This window comes from Ovis canadensis, chromosome 20 (genome assembly GCF_042477335.2).
Source record: "Ovis canadensis isolate MfBH-ARS-UI-01 breed Bighorn chromosome 20, ARS-UI_OviCan_v2, whole genome shotgun sequence".
In the NCBI taxonomy this organism is placed as follows: domain Eukaryota; kingdom Metazoa; phylum Chordata; class Mammalia; order Artiodactyla; family Bovidae; genus Ovis; species Ovis canadensis.
The window spans coordinates 54,996,947-55,024,309 of record NC_091264.1 but is presented as its reverse complement, the minus strand read 5'-3'; the positions used below and the strand labels follow the sequence as shown (position 1 = coordinate 55,024,309).

The 27,363-nt window shown below is 42.4% G+C and overlaps 1 protein-coding gene across 13 annotated transcripts in view; it reads right to left on the bottom strand.

Moving 5' to 3' along the window:
* Window positions 1-27,363, bottom strand: part of ATXN1 (ataxin 1) — a 421,390-nt gene that overhangs the window by 333,225 nt on the left and 60,802 nt on the right. For 3 of the 13 annotated variants that reach the window (XR_011251315.1, XM_069563855.1, XM_069563858.1), the window contains one exon: window positions 9,888-10,030. The exons of the other annotated variants lie outside the window; for them this stretch is intronic. The gene's annotated coding sequence lies outside the window, so the exon portion shown is untranslated. The remainder of the gene's footprint in view (window positions 1-9,887; window positions 10,031-27,363) is intronic. 13 annotated transcript variants of the gene reach the window in all.

Below are 27,363 nucleotides of genomic sequence, written 5' to 3'. Positions count from 1 at the left end.
GCAGGTTTTGATTCATTCTGTTGTAACAGGAAACCCCTTTAACTCTAGTGCCTATTAATAAATTTCTTGTTATTGCAGCTCCATATCTTGTGTTTTTAATGATGTGGCATGAAGAGCAACTTTAAAAGTCTTTTCTTTAAAAAATACTGAATCTGGTTGCTAGTTTAAAAAATGAAACATGTAGCCAAATAAGTACCAGAGATTTTCCAAGGTCCTTCATGCTTGGTTTTTTTTTTTTTTTTCTTGTTTTCCCTTGTTTCTCCACTGTTTTGGAGTATTTTAACCCTGGTCTCCCCCATGAAGTACAGATAATAAAACTCGAACAGAATGTGAAGGACTTAATTAGATAAGGATGCTGTCCTGGCTCCTGGCTCTGTACCCCGGATTTCTGGTGAGAGCAGGCAGCCCGAGGCCAAGGCTACTGTTTACAGCAGCCCCCAGAAGTCTGCTCAGCCCCCAGACACCTCTTTCTACTCCTTCCCTTTCTTCCTTTTCTTTTTCTAGTCCAGTGTCCTGAGCTCCAAAATAAATTCTCATCCATTATACCTCCACTCCAGTAGCTTTAAAACTTTCAAGTGAAACAAATCACATGGAAGCCCACTGGCCATATAATTCTTAAACAGCCAGAAAGAAGGGTAAGCTTTACCACGAATGTGGGACACAGAAAGCGTGAAAGGACTCTTTTTATTTTTTTTCTTTATGAATGAATTGACATGTGCCTAAGGAAACAGTCGATCATTTTAGAAAACATCAAATTCCTAGTGTTTTAATTAGGAATGATTTGAATTATTACATCGAGGAGAGACTAGCTTCTAGAGATTGAAGGATGTCATCAAAAAAAATTGAAACATTCAATTGGTGGTGGAGCTAAGAAAAAATTTTGTATGGGAAAGGGATGGATGGGGGAAGAGGTATAGAATTTAGGGGCTCTCTAATAAATCACTAAGGAAAGGGGATGAGATACTGATGACTGATACTCCTCCTGCTCAACTTTTCTGGGGATCCTTTTATTTTGGGGGGCGGGGCTACTCAGTTCCTTTGCAAGTCCCTACCTCTGTGCATCTCAGCTGTAAATTTTGGAAGGAAAGGTGCCGCTGAGGATGACAGAACGTGTCAATCAACCATGTGCCCAGGTAAGTCTTGCAGCCAGGCTGGCATGGTCTCTGCTGTAATTCTATCCTTAGAACCCCGGGTGAAGCCACAGAGGACACATGAGTCCAGCAGCCTCGCCAGAGCGCCATTTAGAGGAAAGGCGCAGAGTTGCCACGTGTACCATGCACATTAAGGAACACCTGTTAAGAGCCACTCAGGACGACCCTGGGGCACCCCAGACTCAAAGCGGGGGAACAATGAACGATGATGCACCACCAACAAGCAAGGCTGCAGCGGTTTGCGGGATTTGCGGGCAGGCTCTGACTTCAACACCCCAAGTTGCAGCTGCACACCTCCGTCTTTGCTGTTCCCATTAGCTCACCCTTGTCTGGCTGAAAAGAGCTCAGTGAATCAATGGCTTCTGTTGAACTGTTTATATATTTTTCAAGTCCTGATTAGGCCATTAGTCACTGAACATATTGCACAGTCAACTCGAGTAGCTGCAATTATGCAACTTCCCAAGAACATACCAGGAGCATTTACAGTGAGACCACGGTGCCAGCGAAATGTGAAATGGAGATTATTTGTCAGCAATTTTAAGAACCCTGCACTTCAATGCCAATGGAAACATATCGTGGCAGATAACAGAAGCTGGGAGGGAAAAAAGATGTGTGATGAAAGTGCCCATGTTGACTCTTCTGAACACAGCTGGGACCTGAAAATGAGAGCTCCCTGTACAACAAACAATTGCCAGAAAACCCTGCTTGATGTCACCTATCCCCTTAATGGTAATGTCCCCAAAAGCCTTGAGGGACTGCAGCCGCCAGAGGCACAGAACTCCTGAGTCCTGACCTCACTCTCAGGGAGCAGCTGGTTCCCCTTCAGAACACTCCCCCCATACCTGCCCACATCTGTACCCAAACACAGTGAACATCAGCTCCCACACGAAGCACCTCCCTCCTCCTTTCTACTCTCTGTTCTCACTTTTCATTTTCAAAATCAGCAATAATCTTGTAATTTGATATTCGAGGATTTCTCATTCGAAGCAACAAAGGACATTCATGAAAGAAAAGAAGGAACATGGAGAGGGGGAGTCGCACAATCTCTTTTTATCAGAGGACCACTGATCAAGCGGTTCAGTGCTGAACCACTTCTGCATGCACTGCCTGGGGTAAACCAACGGCATACATGACATCAAGGAAATTTGCAAGGGATTGGCAGTTCGCAACCTCCCGGCAGAGAAATCTGAAATGATCGGTCATGAGAAGTGGGTCAGCGCCTCTACATTTGCTGCACAAGTAATAACACAAGCAAGAACCTTCCTAAGAGTGTTTTATAGTATTTTTCATGGCACAACGGGTACTTTTTGGTCTATTAATCCACACTTTCCTACTTCTATTCATATACTTTATATGTATTTATTTGTTGAGTTATATATTTAAGCCGAACTTGGAACGACAGTTATTTTTAAGAGGCTGCCAACATGAGTCAGGAAGAACCTCAGAAACCTGGCTTGCACTGGCTCTGGCATAAGGAGCCTTGACAGCCAAAACCAACCAGAAGGTTGATGAGATCCAGGTTTCCAAAACATGAGAGAAAAGAAAAGGCATCCTTTGCCTTCTTCCATCAGGCCTTTAAAAATATGTATCAGGCTATTTACCAAAAAGGACTCCTTCTGTAAGGTCACCAACCACTTGCTGGTGTGTTCAGAGTGCAAAACTAGATGTCCATTCATCAGTCTAGCTTCAAGCAAGATACAGCTTTCTTCACCTTGGGCGGGGACAAGGTACGGAAGAGATATGGTACCCAATGGGCCAACACACCGGAGGCATCCAACACAGCTGCTTTCTAAACGAACAGCCCTGAGTCTCTGCACAGCCTTCCAAAACTAATTGTGGCTGCGGGGATGAAGAGGACAGTTTCTCGGCTTCTGTGCCTTTAAGGTTATTTCAACTTTCCACCTCTGTTAACCCTCCCGCAGGAACTTTTGACAGAGAGCTCTCCTTAATTCTCACAGGCAGCGACGGCTAGAAGAAAAACATCTCCTTCCTCACTAGATAGCTGAAAAGTCGAGTCCTCTGTCTCCCCTCTTTTGGAGATCAGATTCAAGGGGGCTTAAAGACGACCTGAGAGTGTTTATGACAGACAGACTCCTCCTGGATTTCAGCTTGGGACAAACAAACCTTTCACATGAGTCCTTGCAAACAGACAGTGCTCTGTTTGAATGTCTGAACCCCATTCTAGTACAAACATGCTTGGCAACCTAGTGCCAGCATTTTCTTCTTGGCAAACTGCTCTGCCGCCACTATGGATATTACCACTTTGGGATCCCTGCGACTTTCCTTTCCTCCCCCGCGCCCCGACCCCATTCCCCTGAGATACTATCTGTGCCCAGGCGGTAGGGGCGGAGGCTGTGCCTCTAGGTGCCAAGGAGCTGTCAGCGCCCCTGGCAGGGGCCTGGTCTGTGCCACACTTCTTCTCCTGGCGCCCCAGTGGCCTGACACCAGGACAGAATACGGCCACTTTTTCATCATCTGACTGTTAACTCAGATTCAGACTTCAGGGCCGACGAATCAGCTCACGGGTGATAGCTCGGAGGCACGGGGACATCCAGCAGTATCTTGACTCCAGGGATTTTCTTCTCTCATCTCTTAAGTTTCTCTTCACAGGGGACACGGTAGAGAGAAATCACCTTTCTCAGCTCTCATCTCTGTTCCTTTGCGAAGATCTTAGACTCCTCTGACAGCAGGAAAGCTGCAGCCCTCAGAGCTGATGAATCCATCCCCCTCTTCTCATTTAAAACTTTCTCTTATGAGAGTCTCAATTCCTTACTGGATGATCAAGAGCTATTTTTTTGTAGAGACTAAAGCAGAAGAGTTGGAAGTGGTCTTAAAGATCATTTGATTTTGTGGCTTCATGAACTGAAACTCTAATTTAGAGATCCTTGGGCCTCAACCTCTGCTCACTGCCCACTCCCCACCCCCACCCCCAAGTCTTTGGCTCATTCAACAGAGGCTGGTGGGAGGCCTAGAATTCTCCAGGGGTTTCTGAAGCCACATTTGAAAACCACTGATGTAATCCAACTTCCTCATTTTCCTAAAGCCCAGAGAAGTTAGGTTATTTGTCAAAGGCCACACAACAGTTAATGACAGGCCAGAGACTTCACCCTAGACCCTGCTGTGCCAGGCCAGTGACATTCTTTCCCACTCCTTCCTAAGTATTTAGCATTCTGCAAAACCATAATCATTGAGTCTCTGCTAATAAGGATAATGCCTTCTTAATGAATACATAATTCATTTCTTTGAATTCATTATACAACCTCTACATTTTTAGAGTCTTATATGCAAGTGAAGTGTCACCTTCCTAGGAGTGTTTTCTAACAGAATAAAGGATTCCTCATTAATTCACCTTCATATTCTAAAGGTGCACGAGTCTTTACAGTGAACAAACCAGAAGTATACTGAATGAAACTTTCTTTCGGAAAACCGAGGAAATGATCAACGGACTGACATATTTGCTAACTTTTGCAAACAAAATACACACATACACACCCCCTTCAGCTTACAGCTCCAGGAATTATTACGTAAGGAAAAAAGTTAAAAGCTTTCACTGCCATACCAGGTGAACCAGTAAGTACACGGGAAATTTTGTTCACTACTATACTCCATTTTCATCACTCGTGCCACTTATATATGAGCTTGGAATACACACTGGAGAAGGAAATGGCAGCCCACTCCAGTATTCTTGCCTGGAGAATCCCATGGACAGAGGAGTCTGGCAGGCCATGGTCCGAAAGATGGCAGAGCGTCGGATACGACTGAAGCGACTAAGCGCGCACACACTGGAAGTCAAATAATAAAACTGCATTTTGCTAAACTATTCTAAAATGAAACCTTTGGCCAAATGATCGTGGCCTCTCCAGCCCCTCTCCTCCACCCCCCATTATTGAGAACGAGTTGGGTACAGACTCTGGGTTTTCCCTTTACTGGTGAGGAACAATTGAATGAGTAACAACTGAGGGCACAGAGGTGGTTCCCCCGCCCACCGACCCGGACGCATCTCTGCACATTGTGAAAGGCAGGCTCAGGATTACTGCTGCACGCACACCACATGCCAAAAACCCACCACTTTTAAAGTCAACTTATGTAAAACCCAGCAGTCTTCCCTGTTAGAAGCTGGAGAAGGCTGCTCTCTGCTCATGGTAAGATGCATCAAGGAGTCAGATTTTGTTAAGTCTGCATCTAACTTACACAGCTGACATTAAATGTTTACAGGTATTCATTGTGTACAGGTGATTAAAAAAAGAAGTTAGCCTTTACTGCACGGTAACAAATCAGGAAACAGAGAAACTGGTCATTGCTAAACCTTTAAACTGTTAAAAGATGAAACATGCTTCAAGTGGTACCAAGCCCTTCAACAAAAATATAATGTCACAAAGTGAGATATTTTCTTTTTCAGTAAGTTCTTTTGAGAGCAGAAAGTATTGACTTTAGCTCCACCTGTTATGTATTTACTATCTCTAGTCTATATACAAACTTTTAAAACTGGAAGACCTCCAGGAACAACAACTTTAAGTAATACATGGTTAAGATGGTTAATATAACTGTATATAAATATTAACTATTTTGGATAATTAAAAGAATATCAATGTCAAATTTCCTTAATTGAAATGTTTGTATTTTTTTTTAATTTCTGTATTTCTGAAGAATCTTTCACACATGCCTACAAATTCACAAGAATGCAAATTCAAAAAATTACTCAAAACGTATTGACTTTTAGCGTCTTGATACTATATCTTGCAGGGCATGATGGTACAAGCAATAGTGCTTCCAGTAATACCTTGTTAAAAAGATTATATATAATCATCCTACAGTAAATAACACAGACTCTAAAACTTAAAAACCATATCAGATTCTGAAATATATAATGTCTCCTTCTGAGCTTCCAACCTTATAGTCTTCTGAAGTACTATGTCCAGAAGCATGAAAATCAGAGGCCATCTCCAATCTGGTAACATACCATGAATTAGTGAATTAGTCTCATAGTTCTTGCTCTAATTAAGGTTCAATAGAAAAGCACCCATTCACTATTCCAACAGACAACCAGAGTTTCTGGTTGTGTAGTTATTTCCCTCATAGGGGTCCACCTCAAAGGTATGAGACACACAGGTTTTCGAGAATTATGCTGGAAACAGATGTTTACATAAGACGAAATACACAGGATAGTCAAACTTGCTGAAAATAAAGATTCTTGGACACTAGACCCACTCAATATTATACTTCAAGCTAGAAACAAAGAAGATTAACTAACGTATTCATATTGGGGGCCAATTTTTTTTCCATCAATAACATGCAGAAAACCTTAAGAGCCTTTTCCGACAAGATTTCTTTTAAGCCCTACAAATACTTTTAAGTACAACCTCCCTAGACTTAAAAAAAAAAAAAAGTTTATTTAAAGGTATAAATGAAGTCAATCAAATAAACAACAAATATTTACTGAGAACTTTTTATGTGGCCAGGATTATGTTTCTAAATCCCATTACAAAATTATTTAACTTTATAAAGAATGTCAATAAATAGTCTTCCAAAATGTGCCTGGGGCTGTAATTCCATCTAGTTTCTATGATGACACCGTAAACCCTGGATGGAATTACAATCTTAATGTGGACAATCAGGGTGCACTACTCTTCGTGCTTGGGGAATCCATGATGAACTCAACTTCTAAAATAATAACCACCAAGCCTTTGGCATGTAATTACAACCAGAAAGCCAAGCCATCCACTGGCTGGTACATAAGAAATGTTCCATTGAAAAGTACTCTCACCTCACTGTAACAAAATCTAGTTAATATATCTGAAAAACCTCTTCATCTCCAAAATTAAACTTTCTACTTTTGTCATGAGAAAATATCCAAAAGGGTTTACTTTACAGATATGTTAATATATTTGGTAGTGACCAGACCATCTGATATGCCCAGTAAATTCTTAGAATCTTCCAATCTCACCTTCAGACACCTGAAACGAAAGTCCATAAAGGGCAATATATTAAGAAACAAGGGGGAAAAAGTCCATAAAGGGCAATATATTAAGAAACAAGGGGGAAAAAAATCATACTTAAGAGCCCTAAGAAATCACTGGCATTTCTTCTAATTCTTTGAGATGAACCTGACTTCTATTCACATAAACAAAGCAAAGTGCCTTGTGTCTGCAAGAGGGGGAACAAAAAAAGATTTATCTGGAGAGATTAAACTCAGGATTATAGAAAAATGAATTTAGTAACAAACCCAGAATTTTCCTGGGAAAACAAAAGACAATGATACTATGAATCAGTGTCTCTTTTTTTTTCCTCAAGAAGCCTGGATAAAAGAATAAAAACACATACATACCACACACACACACACACACACACACACACACACACACACGATAATAAGCACCAGGGGAATGAAGGCAAACATGCAAGTAAATTCAATCTATATATCCGTATTTAGGACACATATGGCTTCCTTTATCATACTTAACTTTATTTGGTACTTGTAGAGGTCACCAAACCTGAATAAAAATCAGTATTGCCATAGCAACTAAGAGGCTGGAAAAAACCTCTGTCCGAAGTTCTCATCATATCCAATATAAGGCATACAGAAACTGTCCTTTATGTAGCCACCTTTAACACCATCATGCTTCTACCAGCAAAGGTATGTAACATTCCCATGAAAACTCAGTTCCTCCAGGGACCACTTGTGGATTATGCTCACTGAGTGCCTGCAGCACTAACAGTTGAGGACTTACTAATAGCATTAGCTCTCCAGCTTATTTTCAAACTCCAGGCAGTTGTATCACAGCAGTTGCCTAAAGTAAAAAGCAGTCAGGAGGTAGTAGGCCAAAGCAACTTTGATGAATTTCCATGAATATGAAACATATCATTTACTGGCTTTTCTTAAAAAACCTTGTTTTTTTTTTTTTAAAAAAATGGACTGATGAAATCTCTGCCTCTTGGGAGTCCATCCCTCTCCTATAACCTGGGAAAACACACATGGTACAAGTGAATAATTTTTCTTAGAAGAAATAATTCCTCTTCTTCTTCCTTTTTTTGGTGGGCGGGCAGGAGGTGGGGGTGGCGGTGGCTGTGCTGGTCTTAGCTGGGCATGTGGGATCTAGTTCTCTGACCGGGGATCAAATCCAGGCTGAAGTGGTAGAGTCTTAGCCAATGGACCAACAGGGAAGCCCCAAGAAATAATTCTTGAAATAGCTCTGAGGTCACAGAAAGAATAAGAAGAAAGAGGGCCCTAAGCTAAACTCCAGAGGTAAGGTGGTACTAGTCTATCAACTCAGTTAAGAGTTCAAGGCTTTCCTGGTTGAGGCCTCTATCTCAGTGACAGGAAAAATGCCTGACTCTGGCCTTTGCCCACGGTTCTCTGAGGAAACTCAGAAATGGTTAAGTACCTGTTCAACACTGAAGCACACTACCATTGAAGGCTGAGTAATTTTCGACAAGTTGTAACATGCTATTGATGGAATATAACCATCCTCGCTCAACATAAAACAGCAAACCAAAAAACAAAATAAGGGGAATGGGGAAAAGAAGGAATTCCTTATACACCCACTTTCTACAGAATATTCCTGGTGACCCTTGCTGTCCTACTCAATAACAAACGAAAATGAAAATGTTAGCCACTCAGTTATGTCCAACTCTTTTGCGATCCCATGAACTGGATAGCCTGCCAGGCTCCTCTGTCCATGGAATTCTCCAGGCAAGAATACTGGAGTGGGTAGCCATCCCCTCCTTTAGGGGATCTTCTCGACCCAGGGATTGAACCCAAGTCTCCTGCATTATAGGAAGATTCTTTACCATCTGAACTACCATGGAAGTAATGGGGCTACCTAAAACACACTGCCATTCTAGAACTACCAATAAACTACTGCAAAAATTAAACTTAACATCTTGAGATTCCCACTAAGGACATTCCTGCCAACTACCAAAAGCTGGTTAGATAGTTCTTCCTTCCTCTCAACGCTTTACTGAAAGGAAGCATGAAAATAGATATGCTTGGTGGTGTGTGTGTGTGTGTGTGTGTGTAAACATATACCTTTCCTATATGCAGCAGGAATTTCCTGTCTGGTATATTTTAAAGCAAATCAAGACAATACTCTTCAGGACAGAGCCTGTGAGTCAGGCAGTATTATGGGGCTAAAATGCCTGGGACTGCTTAAGTCATAGGAAAGCAAGTTTAAAGGCCTGGCCTGGGGCTATCCCACTCCAGACAGAAAAGAATGGGAAAGAAGATGAACTGTGCTGGCAATTAGAATCTTTTTTGACAAATGTTCTCATTTGTTTCCTCATTTGGAGTTTTTAGCAACTACAGGAGAACAAGATGAAACAATCAAAAATGGTACTATTTAAGACCTACTGTATAGCACAAGAAACTATAGTCAACATCTTATAATAATTCATAATGAAAAAGAATCAAAAACTGAATATATATACATAACTAAATACTTATATATAACTGAATCATTTTGCTGTATACCTGAAACACCACAAATTATATTTCAATTTTAAAAATGAAAAAAAAAAGGTTTAAATGGTAAACCATAGAGGAATAAGTTGTTTTTTAAAAAGTATTATTTGTTCTCTGGTTGGAGAAGCTCTTGGAGAATACAGACAGCCCTGATGGATCATGATATTCAGATCTCAATGCCATCGGCAACTTGACCTTCTCCAGGCTACACAGCCCAGTACTGTCATGCCTCCACTTGGAAACTAGATACATGGAGGACATTTGTTTATTCACATTACCGAAGAGGTAAACTCCAAAGCTCTCCTGGACGTGTGACAGGTCTCCAGCAGCTCCTTATTCTTTACAAGTAATTAACCTCTTGATGGGCTTAGAGCAGTCACAGCGTTAGACGCCACAACACACAGCTGATAAGTTGTAAACCCTGGGGAGAGAATAATTGCAAAATAGATTTCCAGGCTCATTGGAAAATAGATTTCCACTTACTGAAAAAAAAAAAAAAGTACACTCAACTTTTCAGGAATATCTGAATCACAGAATTGCGACATTGGCAGGGAATTTAGAAAATGATGCTACTGCAACTTCTGACACCAATAACAAGAAAATGGAGGTATAAAGAGTGACTTGCCCAGATATAGTCTCAGTTCAGTTCAGTTCAGTCGCTCAGTCGTGTCCAACTCTTTGTGACCCCATGAATTGCAGCACGCCAGGCCTCCCAGTCCATCACCAACTCCCGGAGTTCACCCAAACTCATGTGCATCAAGTCGGTGATACCATTAGTCTACTGGACACAAATTGGGTTAGCACTGCCTCAAGTCAGAGCTGACTATCCAGCGTGGCAAACTTTCACATCCAAGCCCCTTCATAAATCATGCTGGTGCCATTCAGACAACCTTCCTGCCCTTAGGTCACCCGATTACATTTTAGGAAAGGACTAGGAGATAATGACTAAGCTATGAAAACTGAGAATGCGACAAAGGAAAGGCGTGAGATAAGAGAGACAATAAGAAAAGAGCCGAAAGACAACTTATGCTTTCAGTGCTTGCAAACACCACTTGTGCTTTTCCCTGCCTTTAAGCGCATGATGAAATTTGTGATACAAGCCTCATGTACTCTGCAGTGATGAGGACAACTTCTGGCCAGAATCTCATGGAACGTGTCACAGAAACATTCCTTTCGAAGCAGGTCCCAAATCTTGACATGTTCCTTTCACCACAGTCATCACTAAGTCTCATAGCAAAGCTCCTGAGGGTAGGGACCTGGTCTGTCTAGTTCACTATGATACTCCCTGGACCTGGGGAATATGAAGCCCAGAGCACATACTCTGTAAACTTTACTGAAAGGATGAATAAAACCTCCTAAGAGGAAAGAAGAAGAAATATGCACAGTTAGGAAATGCATATGCAGTATTATCATTTCCTCTAAGGAAAAATGAAAAAGATACTGATTTAAAATGTAAACAAATGTGAAAAGACAGGGTTTTTTTTATATTTGTAGAAAGTTAAAAATGTGAAGCACCTATTAAACAGTTACCATCACTTCCATTTATGAAGTAGGTACCATTAGTTAAGCCAACACAGTTCTCATGTTATAAAGGGCTAACAACCCCAAGCACAACATCAAGAAAACACATTAATTAAAGGGGGGCAAATAAACAGTTACTGGGAAAATAACCTAAAACAAATAATAAAAGAAAAAGCAAATGTAGTTAGAACAGAATAGAAATGGAAGCTCTAGGCACGGGGTGTCAGACAGAATAAAGGTGATCATTGTGTATATTCCGATGACCACTGTATAGTTCATATAATTGACCTGTGTGCAACCACTGAAATCAACATTTCTTTCTGTGCTTTTAAATACGAACCTATACTTTAGCAGCTCTATCTCAGCCCCAAATAAACTATCTGACAAATAATTTGAACAATTACTTTGGGTCCTCGTATAGCTTGCTGGCTAATGAAATAAACTTATAAATTAAGTATCAGTTCAGTTCAGTTCAGTCACTTCATCGTGTCTGACTCTTATCGCAGCACGCCAGGCCTCCCTGTCCATCACCAACTCCTGGAGTTTACCCAAATTCATGTCCATCGAGTTGGTGATGCCATCCAGCCATCTCATCCTCTGTTGTCTCCTTCTCCTCCTGCCCTCAATCCTTCCCAGCATCAGGGTCTTTTCCAATGAGTCAACTCTTCACATGAGGTGGCCAAAGTATTGGAGTTTCAGCTTCAGCATCAGTCCTTCCAGTGAACACCCAGGACTGATCTCCTTTAGGATGGTATGGTTGGATCTCTTTGCAGTCCAAGGGACTCTCAAGAGTCTTCTCCAACACCACAGTTCAAAAGCATCAATTCCTCGGCACTTTCTTCACAGTCCAACTCTCACATCCATACATGACCACTGGAAAAACCATAGCCTTGACTAGTCGGACCTTTGTTGGCAAAGTAATGTCTCTGCTTTTTAATATGCTATCTAGGTATACATAGGTATAATATGAACAAATTAATTATAAGATTCGCCAATTTTAAAAACTCAGGAAAGACAATTAGATCCAATTAAGGCACTGGTCATAGCAAGCATCCTCTTCCAACAACACAAGAGAAGACTCTACACATAGACATCACCAGATGATCAACACTGAGATCAGATTGATTATCTTCTTTGCAGCCAAAGATGGAGAAACTCTATATAGTCAACAAAAACAAGACCAGGAGCTGACTGTGGCTCAGATCATGAACTCCTTATTATCAAATTCAGACTCAAATTGAAGAAAGTAGGGAAAACCATTAGACCATTCAGGTATGACCTACATCAAATCCCTTATGATTATACAGTAGAAGTGAGAAATAGATTTAAGGGACTAGATCTGATAGATAGAGTGCCTGATGAACTATGGAATGAGGTTCGTGACATTGTACAGGAGACAGGGATCAAGACCATCCCCATGGAAAAGAAATGCAAAAAAGCAAAATGGCTGTCTGGGGAGGGCTTACAAATAGCTGTGAAAAGAAGAGAAGCAAAAAGCAAAGGAGAAAAGGAAAGATATAAGCATCTGAATGCAGAGTTCCAAAGAATAGCAAGGAGAGATAAGAAAGCCTTCCTCAGTGACCAATGCAAAGAAATAGAGGAAAACATCAGAATGGGAAAGACTAAAGATCTCTTCAAGAGAATTAGAGACACCAAGGGAACATTTCATGCAAAGATGGGCTCGATAAAGGACAGAAATGGTATGGACTTAACAGAAGCAGAAGATATTAAGAAGAGGTGGCAAGAATACACAGAAGAGCTATACAAAAAAGATCTTCACGACCAAGATAATCACGATGGTGTGATCACTCACCTAGAGCCAGACATCCTGGAGTGTGAAGTCAAGTGGGCCTTAGAAAGCATCACTATGATCAAAGCTCATGGAGGTGATGGAATTCCAGTTGAGCTATTTCAAATCCTGACAGATGATGCTGTGAAAGTGCTGCACTCAATATGCCAGCAAATTTGGAAAACTCAGCAGTGGCCACAGGACTGGAAAAGGTCAGTTGTCATTCCAATTCCAAAGAAAGGCAATGCCAAAGAATGCTCAAACTACTGCACAACTGCACTCATCTCACATGCTAGTAAAGTAATGCTCAAAATTATCCAAGCCAGGCTTTAGCAATACGTGGACCGTGAACTTCCAGATGTTCAAGCTGGTTTTAGAAAAGGCAGAGGAACTAGAGATCAAATCGCCAACATCCGCTGGATCATGGAAAAAGCAAGAGAGTTCCAGAAAAACATCTATTTCTCCTTCATTGACTATGCCAAAGCCTTTGACTGTGGGGATCACAATAAACTGTGGAAAATTCTTCAAGAGATGGGAATACCAGAACACCTGACCTGCCTCTTGAGAAACCTGCATGCAGGTCAGGAAGCAACAGTTAGAACTGGACATGGAACAATAGACTGGTTGCAAACAGGAAAAGGAGTGTGTCAAGGCTGTATATTGTCACCCAGCTTATTTAACTTCTATGCAGAGTACATCATGAGAAACGCTGGGCTGGGAGAAGCACAAGCTGGAATCAAGATTGCCGGGAGAAATATCAATAACCTCAGATATGCAGATGACACCACCCTTAAGGCAGAAAAGTAAAGAGGAGCTAAAAAGCCTCTTGATGAAAGTGAAAGTGGAGAGTGAAAAAGTTGGCTTAAAGCTCAACATTCAGAAAACGAAGATCATGGCATCTGGTCCCATCACTTCATGGGAAATAGATAGGGAAACTGTGGAAACAGTGTCTCCAGAAACACTGCAGATTGTAACTGCAGCCATGAAATTAAAAGACGCTTATTCCTTAGAAGGAAAGTTATGACCAACCTAGACAGTATATTGAAAAGCAGAGACATTACTTTGCCAACTAAGGTCCGTCTAGTCAAGGCTATGGTTTTTCCAGTAGTCATGTATGGATATGAGAGTTGGACTGTGAAGAAAGCTGAGCGCCAAAGAATTGATGCTTTTGAACTGTGGTGTTGGAGAAGACTCTTGAGAGTCCCTTGGACTGCAAGGAGATCCAACCAGTCCATTCTGAAGGAGATCAGCCCTGGGATTTCTTCGGAGGGAATGATGCTGAAGCTGAAGCTCCAGTACTTTGGCCACCTCATGAGAAGAGTTGACTCAATGGAAAAGACTCTGATGCTGGGAGGGATTGGGGGCAGGAGGAGAAGGGGACGAGCAAGGATGAGATGGCTGGATGGCATCACTGACTCGCTAGACGTGAGTCTGAGTGAACTCCGGGAGTTGGTGATGGACAGGGAGGCCTGGCGTGCTACGTGCAATTCATGGGGTCGCAAAGAGTCGGACACGACGGAGCAACTGAACTGAACTGAATATATTCGCATTTGCATAATGGGATGTAAATACAAATAACTTTTTCTTTTAAATAAAGTAGTATGATTTTAGTCATTATAAATGCCTAATAATAAAGGTAACAAAATCAGCAACCACTTTGAAAAATAAAGGCTATGGAATAAGCATCACCAATTCAATAGACATGAATCTGAGCAAACTCTGGGAAGTAGTGAAGGACAGGGGAGCCTGGTGTGCTGCAGTCCATGGGGTCAAGTGAGCAACTGAATGACAACATGCAATAAGTACCATATTAGGTGCTTTATACATATCTCAAGTGGCTATTCTACCTTTTTGCTTTACAGATGAAGAAACAGGCTCACAAGCTAAATAAGGTGGCAGATAGGTCTTTAAAGATAGGAAGATACTTCTAGATGCATAGCTCTTGATCTATTCAATGGTTGTGTATCTGTACACTGAGCAGTCGTGCAGCATAATGATGAGACCTAGGCTTTAGAGTGGAGAAGGTGATGGCACCCCACTCCAGACTCTTGCCTGGAAAATCCCATGGGCACAGGAGCCTGGTAGGCTGCAGTCCATGGGGTCGCTAAGAGTCGGACACGACTGAGCGACTTCACTTTCACTTTTCACTTACCTGCACTGGAGAAGGAAATGGCGACCCACTCCAGTGTTCTTGCCTGGAGAATCCCATGGGCGGCGGAGCCTGGTGGACTGCCGTCTATGGGGTCGCACAGAGTCGGCCACGACTGAAGCGACTTAGCAGCAGCAGCAGCAGCAGCAGCAGCAGCAGCAGCAGCAGCACAGGCTTTGGAGCCCAAGATCCTGGGTTTACATTTCAGCTCTACCATGTGCTAGCTATATACCCTGACCCCTCTGTGCCTCTGCGTGCTCATCTCAACATGGAATCATAACAATACCAAAAGACCTGCTACCTACCAGCTCATCAGGTGGTTGTAAGGACTAAGTGAGGTAATACATGTACAGCCCAGAGAACACAGTCAGGACTTAAGACTGTTACCTTGTGCCAAGGTTTAGTATCCTTGGGGATGCTAAAAAGAACACTGAATTTGGAGTCAACTGGCCTCAGCCACACACACACACATATTATCTAAAAACTGTGTGACCTTTCCCAAGTCACTTAAACTTGCTGAGCTTCATCTGTAAAAATGAGATGCCAGCTGCCTTGTATTTCTCCCCAGGATTGTTATAAGTAACAATTAATAGACAATGTATGTGACAGTGCATTAAAGGATTCAAAAAAGTGCTCTGAACTATCACGGCCATGTGAATTATTAGCAACTTTCAGCTCGTCTTTATTACATTCTCTCCAGCCTGAGAATTTAACATGGAGCATTGGTTCCAGTCTTCACACTGGACTACTTATAATAATAGAACAAATGTCTGGTCATTCAGGACTCGGTCAAACAGAACTCTATTAACTATCTCCTTCTGCACACCCACCGTGAGAAGGTAATTGATGTTCACCATGACCCCAGAACACTCCAAGACTCTGAAGTACCTTCGGGGAAAGAGTAAATTATGTTCAGCCTAGTTTATTAAGAAATGTATTTAATTATATTCAAGATCTTTGAAAATTCATGACCTAGAGAGTAATCACAGGTTCTCTGGTCACTGGAAGCTTCTGCTCACCATCCCACCCCCAAATGCACTTTATCAGAGTTTACTCTAAGATATAGCCCATCCTGGGATAAGAAATACTGGGAATCCAGTGTGGTAATTATACAAGTCAAAAAAACTTTGTCCTGAGCAATCCTCAAGGACCACAGAAATAGTAAAGTCAAAATCTTGAAACAACAAAAAATTTAAACTATGTAAGATTCCAAAATGTTTCAAATATATTATAATCTTGGCTTTGCTAATAAGGAATTTAAACATTTGAACAGGAATAACATAAAAATACACCATTATTCTTATTATTATTCTCGGTACTTAGAAGTGTAAAAACAGATGAGTCATACTGAATATAACACTCCTCAAGAGTAGGAAAATAACATTTTGCTCATTTTTGTCCACTGTTTCACAGAAATTATGTGTATGCTAATGAGGAACATAATACACAAAGCAAAAAGTTAGACCATATTAGGGGTATGGCTATTTGCCTTTGTCAAAATTACTACAATGCTGTTATGTTATTTTTTCCAATTAAAAACTGGGACACAAATGTGCCTTAAGTCCTGTAACTCAGTGTTGGGAGAAAAAGGAATAGTCATCCATTATAACCCTCTGTTCAACAGACGCTTACCTCTGGAGAATTTTGGAGAATTAAGGAGGTCCTCCCACTTCTGCTTGAACATCTCCAGTGACAGAGGTCTCATTACCTCTTCAATCAGCTTGTTCTATTTTTAGGCAGTCCTGATGTTAGAACATTCTTCCCCAAGTGGAGTCTAACTCTCCTTACCTTTAACTTCCTTCCTGTTCTTAGTTGGGCCCTCTGGACCCGCTTCAGTAAAAGTGAGTTCACTTCCCATCAGGCTCTCTGCCAGTTTCACTTATTTTATCAGTTAAATAATGACCTGCTTCTACTCATATTTTTCACTGTTCTCCTACAAAGCATGAGGACCATTCTTCAGAGTCATATACCACCAGCTAAGGGGCTTCCCTGGTGGCTCAGTGGTAAAGAATCCACCTGCCAATGCAGAAGACGTGGGTTCGATCCCTGGGTCAGGAAGATCCCCTGGAGAAGGAAATGGCAACCCACTCCAGTATTCTTGCCTGGGAAATTCCACGGACAGAGGAGCCTGGCGGGCTACAGTTCATGGGGTTGCAAAGAGTCGGACACAACTTAGCAACTAAACAAGGGGCTCCTGGGCTCCAATCTCCATAAAGACTGTGGTAGCCAGGGTCCTGTGGTCATCAGGGTACTCTGTGGACTTTCCTGGGACCCCACTATCACATACACTGTTTCTGTGAGAAATGTATTCTGAGTTCCTAAGGTATGACTTATCATCTTTCTGAAAAGGATCCATTTATAAACTACTATTTCTACTGACGGGGAAAATACACTTAAGAAAAACTCCACGAGGTATAAATTATCCCTCTGTCTTCTTACCTGTCTTATGAGCCAAGTAAGTATTTTGGTGTGTGCATAAAAATCCTCAGCTCCTCCTCCCTCAGCTAAAAGGAGCTGACTAGAAGCAGCGTTAGCAAACCCATACTATTCAGATCTCTTCTGCTGCCCGGGATCACAGAGGCTGAAGACAAATGCCCTGAGTTTCTGTAAGTCACCAGTCTCCCAGGTATTTACATACGTACCCCATGCCCAGCCAGGCATGTGGAACAAATCCAGCACTCTGGGACCTGCTGGCAGTGACATCCCTTCTGAAGCTCCTGGTCTATACCTTAACAGGCCTTTACGTATACCTTGCAGTAAAAGCAATGAAGTCCTATAAGATGTCTTACTAGCAGCTTTGTCTTGAATCGTAAATGGCTTAAGCAGGGAAGTGATCATATTTATTTTTATTATTTTATCCAATGCCCATTTCGGGCTGTTACTAAAATTTTTAAATGTCATGCACACAGACAGCCCTTACTTTATATATGAATGGCCCAATTTAGCTGGAAACCGTCCTTCCTGAATCTCTCAGCCTCCACCACCGAGAACGTGGCCAGCACTGCCTTGGGCCAAACTGAATAGCTGGAGAGAGTCAGGGGTTAGAATCAGGGTATACAATCCAGCCCAGTAATTTTATAAGCTTGCTTATCTGGTTTCCCTTAAGTTTACAACAGATCAGATACAGGTAAATGAAAGGAGCTTTAAGACATGACAACCAAGAAAAGTGGATAAGGCAGAGGCCACGGCATCAAAAAGAATTATGAGCTTCTGGGGCCTCATGCAAGACTCTACTATATCAGTGTAATCACTTCAGAGAAATTATAATAAATCTCCAAGAAGAAAGTTAAATTATGTTCACTCTACTGTACTCTATTTAGGAAACTTTATACCGCATTTTGGGACAAGGCAATGGCACCCCACTCCAGTACTCTTGCCTGGAAAATCCCAGGGACAGAGGAGCCTGGTAGGCTGCAGTCCATGGGGTCGCTAAGAGTCGGGCACGACTGAGCGACTTCACTTTCACTTTTCACTTTCCTGCATTGGAGAAGGAAATGGCAACCCACTCCAGTGTTCTTGCCTGGAGAATCCCAGGGACGGGGGAGCCTGGTGGGCTGCCGTCTATGGTGTCGCACAGAGTCGGACACGACTGAAGCGACTCAGCAGCAGCAGGGAAATCTGAAGTAAGAACAAAAGCGAATAATCATTAAGAAACTCTAAAGAAGTAATGGGTTTGCCTTCTCTCGTGGAGAGGAACATTTGAAGGAAAGAAATTTACTTGCAAATCTATACTGCTCAGAAGTCCAGCTGTCATAAAAGCCCTTAGGTTTAGGTGAACCCAGAGTTCGCTCCCCTTCTCATTTTCAAGAAAAAGATGGTTTTGATTCTAAAAGCTAAGAGAGGAAAAAAAAAAAAACTAGGGATGCTTTTAGTGTAATACTTTGCCAGCTCATCTCTTAAACATCCTTGCTATGTGGATATGATACTTCCATCAATAAGAGTTTTAGGGAAATTCTGGTATGGCTTATTTACTCTTGGAGGACACTGCCCTGGGCTTATAGAGTGCCAACATCACCATTTTAAAGCGGAAATGCCTCAGCGAGGTGAGGAATGGGAGTTCGTGAAACTAGCATTCCTATTGATGCATTTTATTTTAAGTAGATTTCCATTGCAGCATATACATCAGATAATTTTGTTTTAGATTACAAATCAGGAAAATTCCTTAACATACTATTAGTGACAGTATAGTCAGGCCTCCCTATCCATGGGTTCTGCATCCTTGGGTTCAACCAACAGCAGGTTGATAGGACTTGAGCATCCTCAGATTTTGGTACCTTTGAGGAACCCTGGAACCAATCCCCCATCGACACCAAAGGAAGACTGTATTATTAAGTGTTAAGGACAAAATAATTCTAAGAAGAAGTAAATCCATCATTACCATCCATCAAATTGTTACAGACTCCACTTCTTTAAATATCTATGAACTTTTTCACCCTTGGACTCCTTGAAGACTCTTCTCAAGCCTTCAATTACCTTCAAATCCATCTCAAAACAATTCGTGAGATGCTATTTAGAATACAGCTGTTTATTCACCTCTCTAACAACACTTTTTCCATTCTTTCTCTGTACTAAAAGTATTTTAGAGCTTTTATTAGCCGCTTCTTTGCACTTAAATTTTTGGGGAGGGGAGATGGTGGTGGTAATCTGTGGAAAGCTAGCCTATTTTCCTTTTTTAAAATTATTTTTGGTTTATTTTTGTTGGGGTATAGTTGATTACAATATCGTGTTAGTTTCAGGTATACAGCAGAGTGAATCTGTTATACACATACGTATCCCCACTCTTTTTTAGATTCTTTTCCCATATAGGCCAGTACAGAGTATTGTTTAGAGTGTGCTCTGCTACACAGTAGGCCCTTATTAGCTTAAAATTCTTATTCTTTGTTTTCTATAATTATTTTTCCCTACAGTTGCCCCTCACTCCCCAAATCTCTCGTAAAAGAGACAAAACTCCCACTGGGCTTAATCGCCAATTTTTTTTTTTGGTTGTTATCAAGAGGATAATTCATCGGTTTTTTTTAAAAGAGCCAAAATAGTGCTCAATGATCATCTAGTGAAGCACATTCTTTTCACAGTGGATGAACCAAGGCAGCGAGCTATAGAGTGGAAAAAACCCTATATTTACACAGGTCCACCACTGAGAGTATAGGTACTGCACAGGGATTCACAGATGTCAGCAGATTGCATCCTCAGAAGGCACCAGCGAGGCAGGAATTATTATCCCCATTTTACAGGTGAAGAAACCTGAGGCTCCCAAACATTCCATCCTTTGCTCTAGGTTTTTCAGTTAGGAAAGGAATGAGCACAGAACTGATCTGTTTTCATCTGCACCTCACTTTCTGTTAGGACCTTGGCCTCAAGGCCTAGGCTAGTGTTCCCCTAATACATCCGTGTGTTTGCATGCCCAGTCGTTCAATCATGTCCAATTCTCCTGTGACCCCATGGACTGCAGCCCACCAGGCTCCTCCGTCCATGGGATTCTTCAGGCAATAATACCGGAGTGGGTTGCCATGTCCTTCTCCAGGGGATCTTCCTGAGCCAGAGATCGAACCCACATCTCCTGTATCGGCCAACGGGTTCTTCACCACTGAGCCACAGTGGAAGCCCATCAGAGTTTCATTAGCTTCAGATGTTTTTAATTTACTCACCAGGTGCTGCTCTCTGTAGAGAAATGACCAACCTATGCCTTCCCAAGGGGACCAAAGACTTCTTCCTTCCAAATTTTTAACCCACTTCTAACAAAGCCACACGGGGAGTAAACAGCATGTCTCTTCACAACACCCAAGTACACACAGTACAAATAAATAATCAAGTCCTGAGAGTCAGTGTGTGCTGTTCTCATCAATAAATAGCTTCAACCACTAGGAAGAGACCTCCCAGGCCCTGGGAAGCCTTGCCCAAGGTACAGAACGAGGCCCCTTCCTGAGTCTGTAGGGCCCTGCTGCACACACATCTCACGCGATGCTTCCTGACTGCTCCGAGCACCAGAAGCTTGTACTTGCCCACCCCAACCATCCGTCCCAAGGTCACAGCAGAGATAATGCCACAGGGGTAACAAGCGGGCGGGGGAGGGGGGGACTACAACCTCTTGGAGTGAAACTTTTAAAACTTGTGAATCACTGTGTTGTACATCTGAAAATTATATAATATTGTTTATCAACTATTCCCCAATTAAAAAAAAAAAACAATTTAAACAATGATGAAAGAGAAAAAAACCCAACCAACAAACAAAAGTGGCAACCAGTTCCACTTCTCAGTGATTAACTTTTCACTTGCACTGCAGATTGACTGTGTTCATTATTTCTTTGAGCAGTGCCTAGAACCTTCAAGTCTCAACACATCACTCTATCATTAGTGAGTCCCGCTGAAGAAGGACTTCTCTGATAAATTATTGTGTTAACATGTGAGAGGCTAGAACAAAAATGTGTTTGAGCTGCCCACAGGACCGGCCACTCCCTACCCCTCCCACTCTCATTCCCAGTACCTAGGAGGTGATGTTTTATTGTTTCAAGTCTATGCTTAACACAACACTGGGCTTTTCTTAAACAAATCAACTTTTTTCCAGAGAGGATTAAAACACCTAATGGCTGTGGCACCGTTAAAATCTCTGCAGCATTTGTGTATACATTTTCCATGTTATATGATAACATATTTCAAGTAAGCAAAAATAATAAATTTTCAAAGCCGATCTATTTTTAAAAATAATCTCAATAATGAAAAAAAAGTCCTAACTGAAGCTAAAAAGCTACGTCCAATGAAGAAAAAAACCCACATCCAGGTGTCTCTGGAGAGATGGTTTTTTTCAGTCCCAGTCTGAATACACACAAGCTGTGTGTTGTGGGCTTGGTCATTTAACTTCTCTATGCCTCAGATTTTTCATCTGTGAAATTAGAACATGAAGATAGATTAAAGCTCTTTCAGCTCTAAGATTCTGATTTCTATGACTGTCCTTCCAATTCAGTTAAGTACAATCTAGTGTTTAACACGGCCTGCCTTTTCAATGAAGCTAAAATTTTTAAAAGGCAGCAAAGCTCAAATAGGTCAAGAAAACACATCCAGAAAAGAATTTTTCAAAATGTAACCCATGCAACACCACGTCTATCCAGAAATTATTAATATTTGATCTTCCAGAAAAAAAAAACCCATTTTTGTTTTATGCAATGTTTGGTTCACCACTGGACAAGAAATGACGAGCCTGTTGAAGTGCTCCTGTGTTTGCTGATCTGCTGTGTACAGCACCTCCCCAACAGAAAGGAACACCTCGATTACTCACTATTAAACTGCATCAAAAAGACTGTGGCAAACAGCTCAGAAATAAGCAAGCAAAATCTTGCTGTCAACTGTCTGAAACTGTTACAAATTACAGGCTAATCTCAGAATCTGTGACCTCACCACCCAGCCTTTGACAAATTGAGTAACTATTTCCCTGTCAGTGACTATGAAAAGAATAAAATTAAAAGGGGAGTGGAACACAGTAGGTGAGGATAGGAAAGCAGAAGGAAAAAACGAACACATCTCTCTGAATTCAGAGGCAGATTCCAAGTGGTTTTCAAGGAGGGCTGAAGTCAGAAAAGCAGAGATGTTGTTGCCCTGTTTATTCGTGGTTTTTACCTTTGGCTCCTTAGAGTGAAGTCTGAAAACTGTTAGTGGGTCATAGCAAAAGAGAGCTCTAACAGCACAATGTGACTTCCAGGGAGAACTACAGCCAGACCACACTGCGAGCCAGCCAAGCAGATACTGAGAGGTGATAAGGAGAAAAAGAGGCACTTGTTTTTATTAACAGAAGCCCTCACCAACTTCCTTAGACTTCCCCAAATGAAATGTCAGATTTGCCTGATTTTGAATAAGAATCACCGGTGCCCCTTAGCAGAAACAACATTCAAACTTCAGGACTTGGCCACCTAGATGTTGCTCATCGGCAATAAAAAGACATGTATACGTTACATTGCCCAGGAGAAAGCAACACCGTACAGGGTTGAAAAAAAAATAAAAATTCTTCATCTGATTTGGATAAAACACACAGCTTAAAATACACTGAATGACACCAAAAATGAGCTGCTGAATGAAAAGAAAAGCCATTCTGACTCAAGGCAAAACAAGCTATTATTCAGCGAGGGGGGCTTACTCTGGATTCCCACTGTCCTTTGCAATCCCATTTTCGTGAACCGCAGGTGGCAGGCAGGTCCCGCCTTTCAGCTCCCCTGACTGTAGCAGGCTGGGGTCTTCCCTCACTTCCCTCCTGGCTGCGCCCTCCCTGCCGGTCTAGCTGGTCACTTGCACACACGCTCTTTGAAGGCGCTCAACCAAGGGTCTGGGGAGGGACTTCTCTCTGTATCTGGGGTACGGACGAGAAAACACTCCCCGTTCTGCCTCTGTGGTCACTGTGTTTCTGCTGAGTACACGTCTCACTGTGTTCTGGACTCCCTCCCCACGTCCATTCCTGCCTGAGGATGTGATCAAAGATGGGCAGGAGAAGAGAGCCAAGTCTGAGCTTACCAGGAGATCAGGTTGTCTGGTGCCGAGCAGAAAGTCCAGAGATAAGTGCTGAATCCTGGCCATCTACAGAGCAGCACAAAACTAGTCCTGTTCCTTTTTCCTGCTGCGGTTGCCATGGCCGACCCAAACAATATACCCCGGCTTCTCTCTCTCTCCTCCGGCTTCCTAACCACCTCCCACAGACCTCCAGCGTGGGCAGGACCAGGCCCTCACTCCTTGCTGATAGGAATTTAGAAGCTGGAAAGGATTTTGAAAGGGATCATACAGGCAGGTCGGCCCTGAGGGGTAAAGTGGTCAGCAGATGGTCAGTTTTTAGCTGCCCGGCTCCGTTTCCCTGAGTTTCCACCTAATTCAAAGTGGAAAACAGATCTTAAGAAGGAAAAGAAACTGGCTTAAAAAAAAACAAAACTCATCTTGGGAAAATGACAATCACCTTTAAACTGTGATTTTACCACACTCAGCAAAACAAAGGGGGGTTTTAAAAAAAAAAAAAGAAAGGAACATCCTGGATTTAGAATATCTGGACAGAGACAAGAAGGGAGAGAATTCACAGTCTCAGTTATGGGTGATAAGCCCTGGGAATGGCATGAATGTTGTGATTTTCTTGTTTAAAACAAATTCCTGTTTAAAGACACCACTTAAAAAAAATCCAGACATAGAAACCACAGAGAGAGAGAGAGAGAGAGAAGGAAGATGACCCTAAAAATAAACCACAGATGAATTTTTTATAATAATTTTGAAACTAAAGACAGCAGCCCAGGACAGAGGGAGACCCAGTTCGGCTACTGTCCAGCTATGCAAGCCATTGTCACCTTCGGTCACTCATTTTTTTTAATCTAAACAATGGAGGAGATGGAATGAAGCATCTTTAAATTCCCTAACAATTCTAAAATTCTCTTTATGAAGAGTATGAACAATATTGCAACTAGGCTTGAACAAAACTGTATGAATAAGGAAAAAAAGAGACAGGAGACTGACTCTTAACAGTGGTTACGCTGTGCCCTGGGGTTAAGGGTGACACCACCCTAACTGTCAATTTGCTTCATTTAGGAAACCTGGGCCTAAAATAATAATCACAACGACAGGATGGGGGTGATGTACAGCACTGTGATGCTCCCAACGTCACTGAATTGCGCATGAAGAATGTGCGACTGCACGAGGCAAGTTTTATGCTCTATACGTTTTACCACAATAAGAAAATAGAAATCTGCATCAAAGAGGGGGGAAAATTGTGATGAAGCCCACAATGAGTGATTGTTTTGAAGGTGGGCACCGAGCTGAAAATAAAAAACACGGAGTTGAGTTTCCATTTCCTATCTCCTTTAATTTGGTCTCCAGGGCCTGCTAAGCCCAGTTTCCACTTCTACCCGCATCTGAGAGAAATGGCTTATTTGCTGTTTCACAGAGTGGTTCCTTAGCCGTCTCTGCCTCTCTCTCCCCTTCCCCACAAAGACGGGCTGTCATTCTACAGAACTAGACAAACGCTGCAAATCACTACTAAAAGCTCCTGCGAGGCGCTCCGTCGAAGAATCTGTACAGATCAAAATCTCAAGTGCTTACTTGCCTAGGGACTGCCATAATTTGAGGTGCCGCTTCTTTTTAAAGAATAAAAAACAGATGCTCTGAGCTGATGAAAGTAAATGTCCTTTCAACACATCCCTTCTCTAGCACTTGAAACTCGTACCAACAAGAAGGGCTTCCCACACTCAGTTCGGTAGTTTCTGCACTCTTTTTTTTCTTTGAAGTGGCAGTGCAACGTGATTCTCTACCTGGGGTCAAACGACGCCTTCCAGGGAGCCTTTGGAGGGCACCCTGAAGCAGGGGCGCACTCAGGGAGCTGCCTGCATCTAACTGTGAGACCCAAGGACACGTCTCTCTGCATCAGAGCTGGAATAACCCAATGCTTCTTGACAGGCTTTACACAGAGTCTCAAAGTTACATACACAGGCTTAGTCATTTCCAAACTTCTGCACAAATATATACCTAAGAACATTTCTGCCTGGATCTGTAAGCACTCCAGTGTGAATTAAATAAGTGGGAGGGAGGGTGGTGAAGGCAGTGGCAGAGAGACCAGTGAACTGGGAGATCTAATCTCAGGCCTGCTCATACTCTGAAAGTCCCAAAACCTCCCCAGGCCTCATCTCTTTATCTGTAAAATACATAAATAGGGCCAGATCACCCTAAAACCCTGACAAGCTGGAGCACTCATGAATATGCCCACTGCCCACAGCAACCTACATAACAAGCCAAAATCAAGTAGTGAGCTCACTCCTGGGCTGGAAAGGTGAAGGGACGAAGGGTGAGTAATGAAATTAATGGTACTGGACCCCAGATGTACCTAAAACAATTAAATCTGCTTTGCCCAGCTGCACACTAAGTTATGGGAGATATGTAAAGAAGTCTGCTTCTCAGGGAAGCAACCATAATAGAGACTGAAACTGAATCATGGAACTGAACAAAATCAAGTATGTTAGACACCTAGTTCGCTTCTTTCATTTAGTAAGCTTCCCAGGTGACTCGGTGGTAAATTATCCGCCTGCCAATGCAAGAGACACAAGAAGCACAGGTTCGATCTCTGGCCGGGGGAAGATGCCCTGGAGGAGGAAATGGCAACCCACTCCAGTATTTTTGCTTGGAGAACCCAACAGACAGAGGAGTCTGGTGGGCTACGGTCAATGGGGTTGCAAAAGAGTCAGATACAACTTTGCAACTGAGGACACACACAAGTTGCAGAGGTCCCTCCAGAGGTCCGGACCTGTTTACGTGCTGGACACATCTGCCTGGAGGCTCTGCTGGGCTCTGCTGGCTCCCCCACCATAGTGAATGGATCATCATCCACCGAGTAATCCAAACCACAAACTCCTCCCTCTCACTCACCTCCAATGTCTGATGAGTCACCAAGTCCTCTGGGTGCTATCTCATCTCCACCTCTCCAATCTACCCACTCCTTCCACCATCACTCCAAGCTCTCTGAGAACAAGGGACCTGTCTCTGTGGGGCCAGGTGGGATCCCCAGCACACAGGCCGGGGATGAGCATGGAGCAGGTGCTTCATGGCTGTTGAGTAAGCATTCCTCTGTCACCTGTTTCTAGAACTGTTTCTCCTCTGGGCTCCCAGCTCACTACTGGTCCCTTATCATAGCAAATGCCCAGTACAAGAATAATAGGATTTCTAAAACACACATCTGATTTTTCACATCCCTGTTTCAAGTTTTTCGGTGGGTCTGTATTTCATCCTAGATAAAACCCAAAATTCTGGGTTTGGCCTACCAGGCCCCTCCTGCCCTAGACTTTGAACCTCTCCAAGGCAGTCAGGCCAGCCTGCCTTCAATTGCTTTTTCAGCCCATCTGTATACCATTCTGCACTGTTTTGCTCCTTTTTGCACATGCTGCCTAAATTACTTTGCATACGCTTGTCTAAACTACCTCTCGTTCTGAGAAGCTTAGTTTGAAGGACACGTGTCCTGAAAGCCTTCTCACACTCCCCTTTTCCTTCCTTTGATCCGATTTATTTTTCTTAATAAACTTACAGAGAACTATTGTGTTTTATTTACCTAGTCACTTTTAAATATTTATTTGTATTATTCATTTGGCTACACCAGGTCTTAAGCTGCAGCATGCCGCATGTGGGATCCAGTTCCCTTACCATGTACCAAACCCAGGCCCCCTGCATTGGGAGCATGAAGTCTTAGCCACTGGGCCACCAGGGAAGTCCCTTCATTTTAATTTAGATGCCCCCTCTCTGTGGTTTTGTAACACACAGGTACCACAATGTTTAACAGAGAGTAACGGCTGAATCTGTT